General features: G+C 39.8%; 1 long non-coding RNA gene across 1 annotated transcript; it reads right to left on the bottom strand.

Annotated features, from left to right (window-relative positions):
- Window positions 1-750: 750 nt before the first annotated feature.
- LOC140945768 (uncharacterized) lies at window positions 751-5,926 on the bottom strand. Its single transcript, XR_012166749.1, has 4 exons — window positions 5,837-5,926; window positions 4,651-4,697; window positions 4,121-4,166; window positions 751-1,879 (listed from the first exon to the last, which is right to left on the bottom strand). It is a non-coding gene; the product is annotated as an uncharacterized lncRNA (long non-coding RNA).
- Between the last annotated feature and the right edge of the window lie 345 nt (window positions 5,927-6,271).

The raw sequence follows: 6,271 nt of genomic DNA, 5'->3' as shown, positions 1-6,271 counted from the left end.
TTGCCAACCGAGCTTTTGACACGCTCGCGGTTTTCTATCAGAATGTAACTACACAGAGGATTTTACTGGAAAAACAAGCAGATTAGCTCATCTTTCAAGGACGGGAAATTGTAAAGGAATGTTCTCGGTTTTATGCATGCAATTCCTCATTGCTTATCAAGCCAGAATTACATGGCAAAATAGGGAGCTATAGACGTGTGAATCAACGTTTCTTTGGTTATTGCATCAAATTTCTGTTGATATTATTTGAACAACATTCTCTCATATTTATAAAACTATTCAAAACAGATAACTTTACAGCGCACTATCAATTTTAATGTCAATAATTTTATAACAGTCACCCAAAAGCATAAACTGGTGTCCAGTCTCATCGTGAAGTTTTAATTAGAATAGCGCTACTACAAAGGGAGACGTTAATCGAAACAAGAAAATCGCACATTAAAATGCTTTAAAAGGCACTACTCGTCTGTGCGAATAATAAAAAATGTTGCAGTGTTGACGGAGGACGGAGGCTTGATTTGCCCTCTTAGCTTTTTTCGTCCCCACCCCGGATACAGTCATAGGCCTATTTTGAATCTATTTAATATCATACAAATAGTTCAGAAACTAATACAATACAATACAAAATTTAATGACACTCCCTAAAAAAGGCTCTTCAGTGACAATAATAATTAATTTACAAGATAATACGTCAAAACTAAGCTTGCTTGAGGTAGGAAAAAAATGATATAATATGCTTTTTTTTTTTTACATTTTAACCAGCCGGTAAATCAATGACTAAGAAGCAATATACAAGCACTTAGACGGAACAGTAAACACAACGATCTGTCGATGTTCCGGCTTCACACACACATACACTCTTGAAAAGTAATACCGCTAAGCATAGGCATCACAGCCTCCCAACACTTTTTCTTTGCCTGAAAAAGGGTCTTACTTTTTACTGTTTTATCCCGTAACCGTAGGTAGCAATTGAATGTGCCCCAAGTTTGCCAAAATGTGCCCAAAAATAACTAAACAGCTGCTGGAAAGAATAGTTTCTGGCATATGGCCTTTCTTATACTACCCCCCGCCCCCCTTTCTTCCTCCAACTCATGACCGTTAAGGTTATGGTTCATGTTTGGAAGGAAACGTATAGCGGAGGGGGCATTGCTATTTAAGGGACAGAATAAATAATTCCTTTTTTTTCTTAAATAACATTACAAAGCAAAGTTAATTTCAAAATGAAGGTCGATCAAATACAAGATCGCATTGTAAGTTGATGATGAGCTCCCTGTTTTGTCGGTACTACAGTAGCGTTACCAGCAACCTCCAGTGCTCTTGAGGTGGTGCACGTAATAGGAACCACAGTTCTTTACTTTGATGTTGGTGGAAAGAGAACAACAGTTTGACCGGTGGAAACAAGCTTTCCTTGTAACCTGACCATATGCCAGACTAAGGTGCCCGCCCTTCAGCCAGCCGGGTGCGTTTGTTTTACACTTGTATTTAGGTGATCATGACGTTGGTATTCTTGTCCCTGCCGCACCTTCGAACCTGTACCACGCGGTGTCTATTGCAAATCGTTTTACACTCTGTTCCGGTGGTCCAAGAGTCCAAGGAATTGGTTCCCAGTTAAGCCCCTGCAGGAGCAGCTTGTATTGCCAGACAGTTAAGCTCTGCAGTGCTACTGGAACCGTCGCTAAACCGCAGGCCTTAAATCCATATTGGTTTTCTGATTCCAGCTAGAAAGCTGCGCCATTGCCATTTCTGGATTCTTAACTGAGCGACAGAATGAAGTCAGAACCTTAATTTCCTGCCCACTGCGAAAAGGTTATGAGTATAGAACTTGTTTGCAAGAAAACAGGTTTCCGCTTCCGCTTCCGCTTCCCCTTCCGTCACGGCCCTGCTGAGATAAAGATTTACTTTTACTGTTTACAAAAAAAACATTTTGTGTGTGAGGAAGTCATAAAGCTTCAGACTCTGGCATCGCTTCGTTAGGATTTAGATAAGAGAGCTTTAGATTCTAAGACGAGGACGACTACGAGAACGAGATTTTCTAAGTAGGTGCGCACGCGTGAACCAGCGTCATTTTGGCGGGAAAATGTGGTAGCCGTCGTCATTCTACTAGCTACTGACAAGCGAGAATGTCGTAGTGGCGGGAACAAGTTATCAGATGTTAGGAATTTTATCATTTAGCGATCGGGAGAGGGCTTTACCTTCTTCAACGGAAATAAGCGTGCTAACTTTTGTGGTGAAAAAAAGTACAATAAAGCTTTCCGGGGTGTATATTTTTAGAGCATAGGCGAGAAAACTTAAAATCAAATGTGGTCCTCGTAGTCCTCGTCCTCGTCCTTGAGTCTTGAGCTCCCTATTAGGGACTTTAAGATCCGAGACGCGAAGGCTGTAAGACGCGACAGGAAGTAAATTTTCAAAGAGGAGACATGTTGCGCATGCTCAAGCCGTTGTCCTGGTGTCACCACGTCGCGTCGAGAACGTGGGTTTTGCGTGTTTGACGTTCTGTATAAAACGTGAGTATATTTGTTCCTGTGCGTAAATTAAATGATAATATATTCCTCTAAACATGTAAAATCAGCCTTCTAGGATCATTGGACGTAATTTCTGGCGACATTTTAGATCGCAGAGATGGAAGGATTTTGATTATTTTTAAATTTCTTTCAGGTGTACGAAGCTTATACAATGGCAGCGCCTTCGACTTCGACTTCGAGCGAGGCTTCCAAGTAAGTCACGGGCTAAAACTGCAAATAGTGAATGCTGGAGTCTTCTGCATACTCTTCTCGTCTCTTGTACCGTTGCAATTCTCGATTTATTGCGTTCATCTGCCGCTAAAAGCCAATTTTAAGCCTGTATTATTTAATTTAATTTTATTAAACTGTGTGTGTTTTTATGCTTCCCTTTAGTTCAGTAATGTTTTGGACTGGTGATCATGAAGCCATTCTATGCAGAGAAGTCGTCAATGTAAATCCCTACACAACTAAGAAAGGGTCAACACAAAGAAGCAGAATGTGGGAAAAACAGCAGACACCTTGAACAAATTCACCGTGCCGAAATTCAGGGTTGATAAGCGATCAGTCCGAGATCACGTGGGAATCCTTGTTTACAAGCATAAGAAGAAACTTCTAGTGGAGGAAAAAGCAACTGGGATAACTCCCGATGAGCCAACAGAACTAGAAAACCTATTGGATATGATCATCGCCTTGGAGGAAGGTGGCGAAGCGGAATTACAGGAAACACAGGGAACAGCTAGCAAAAAACGTCAATACGATCGGGTTAAAGCGGAAAATGTTAGACTAAAAGCGATGGAGAAGCTGTAAGAGACGAAGAAAAGAGGTTCATCAGCGGATGAAAGCGATGACAAACCGAAGCGTCAACGAAGAAGTGGAGGTAATGCTATCGAACAAAGCACAAACAAAGAATTTCTTGGACTTTCTTAAATGATACCATGGCTATTTCTGCGAAAGAATTGCCGAAGAATCACACTGATAAAGAGCGGTTTGCAGCCGCGTCGTCTTGCATCGCGACGGAGATCTTAACTTTACTTTTCGCGCGCAAACGACGGCGTTCTACAGGTCCAGTCCTTTATCAGCCACCGCGTTCTAGAAGTCGTCGCGTCCCCGATCTTAAAGTCCCTATTATCAGGCTTACAACGTCAAAGCTTAGCCTAGAGCGGACGGTTGTACACTACAATGACTAAACAGCTCAGTAAAAGGAGGGTCTGGATGGGGTTAACTGACAACTGACATTTGCCATAGGGTTTTACTGACAACTAACAAAGGACCTGATTGTCCTATATTTTCTACAAAACCATTTTTAAGGCCTTTTATATTAATAGCATTGTCCCACTCTTTTCGTCAGACAACGTGATCAAATATGCGTTTATATGTGTACTAATCTTAGCAGGCAGACACTTAGGGGTCATATTTCGTTGATGATTTACTTTAAAACCCATGTGTGTCATGTACCATCTGTTGTAAATGACCTATGATCTCAAATTTACGCTCCTCTGAGAACGCGCCAGCATACACGATGGTTGCTAATGAGGACGTTATAAAAGCAATTGTAAGTTTTTTTATCGACATGATTCAGATACGGTCTTTGTCTTTTTTACGATCTACGTCCCACTTACCCTGCGAGCAGAGGCCCTTCGATCTTCCTACTTCCTCGGCAATATTCTGAAGGTATAAATTTTGATTGGCTTTAAAATTGTTGGAAATGCTGGATTCTGGCCAGTAAAAACGTTGTGTGAAGGAGAGCTACATAAGACTTAAGAAACGGAGAGCCACTTGAAATGCATTCAAAACCAAAACGGATAAATATTAAGGTACTATTGCATCAGATTTAAGGTTTAATTTCCATTGCATAATGCCTTTTCAGCAAGATTTCTTATCAATAAATAGACAAATTAGTTTCATAATTAGTTATTAAAAAGCATTTATCTGACAACTGACAAAAAAGACAAATGATAACTGGCCAAAATTTTACAAATGACATTTCTACCCACCCCCCCCCCCCCTCATCACCATTCACACACCTTAATCCAGACCCTCTAAAGGTTATTCATTTAGTGCAACTGAACATGATTTGCCTGCTCAAGAAGAGACAGACTTGGTTAAGCTAATTCATAAGCAGTTAATCAAAGGAGAAATTACAACTTACAATTTCCATAACTCGTGTAAAGTTACTATCCGTGAGAAATCAACATCCTGCAAGCAACACGAAATAGCTGGGTCCAGTGTGATGGCAAAGCATAGCTGGAAACTTATTACATTCACAGACAAAAAAGCTACATGTACTGCATGTACCCCGTAATTTTTAGGGAGTTATTATAACTCCAAAAATGGAGTAAAAATCTTAGGTACAGAATAACCCCTTTTTGGGGGTTATTTTAACTCCTAATTTAAGTCCGAATTTGGGGTCATTTTTACTCCTGAAAAAGAGTTCTTTTTACTCCCAGTCTGGAGTTAAGATAATTCCGAAATGGGGTTACTTTTATTGCATGTACCCCGTAATTTTTAGGGAGTTATTATAACTCCAAAAATGGAGTAACAATTTTAGGTACAGGATAACTCCTTTTTGGGGGTTATTTTAACTCCTCAATATCTGGGGTCATTTTTACTCCTGAAAAAGAGTTCTTTAAACTCCTTTTTAGAGTTAAAATAACTCCCAAAAAATAACTCCACTGTAAGGAGTTAAATTAGCCCCACTAGAGGAGTTATTACAACTCCCTGAAAATTACTGTGTAGTTATGTTGATCCTGGCACTTCAGACAAAACTAGCAATAAAACTTTTATTAAAAAGTTATTTAGCCACGCCATCAGGTTAGAACCAAATACTGCATGAAATCATCATCCAGGAAACATACAGACTTCCAGCCCCCCTCCCTCCAATATGAGACAAGTAGCAAAAATAGAGCATTCGTTCAACACCAAAAATCCTCCACCCTGCAAAGCCTAGCCTGCCGCTAGAGAGAAAAGAAAATGAACAAGTAATAGCATATTCAATGTGATGAAAGTCGTGCCGGCCTACCACCAACCCCCTCTTTATGACATGACCAAAGTAAATAATGCAAAAATTTTCAATTCTTCTTCGTTCTTGTTAGATAGGTATCAGTAGTTATGTAAACTTCTATTGAATACGTACAAAAGTTAGAATTTCCTTTACTTCTGTTTAATATTGATACTACGCCGAAGAAAAGAAACATAACTTTGTATTTCTTTGTCTACTTTCTTTCTTATCTTGAATATATACCTGATTTTTTGAAAACCGGCCTACTAAAACAAGTCAGTCTCTCGCGCTGATTGGTAATTTAATGCCCCTTCTTACTTGAAAAGTAAAATCTTACCTCAGAAAGAGATTCTTGAATACATGAGCTACCATTTGATAGAAACGTCTGTCTTGAAGGTAACAAAGGTGAAGCTTTCCTCATTAGTCTGGAGAAAAAGACATTTTAAGGGGCAATTTTTAGTGTTAGCGTCACCGATTGCAAAGCCATTTCCCCAATTCACCCAATTTTTCATTGCAAATGGTCTCTCCAAAACAATCTAAACCAACACTGTTCAACAAAACCAAGTCCTACAACCACCAACTTAACTGCTTGCTGACTGGGAACATTATCTGCAGAGTGGGTCATTGCTTGCATGCAGCACGCAAACAGCACAAAAAAACTGCATAACAGTGCGAAAACAAATCAAACTTTACAACAACCCCAACCCCCTGGAATTTAACCAGGCTACCCCAAATGCATACCAAATAATAGCCCTGTATCTTTGCAACAACA

Source organism: Porites lutea, chromosome 8, assembly GCF_958299795.1.
Source record: "Porites lutea chromosome 8, jaPorLute2.1, whole genome shotgun sequence".
NCBI classification, from domain to species: domain Eukaryota; kingdom Metazoa; phylum Cnidaria; class Anthozoa; order Scleractinia; family Poritidae; genus Porites; species Porites lutea.
This window is presented reverse-complemented; position numbering and strand designations above follow the sequence as displayed.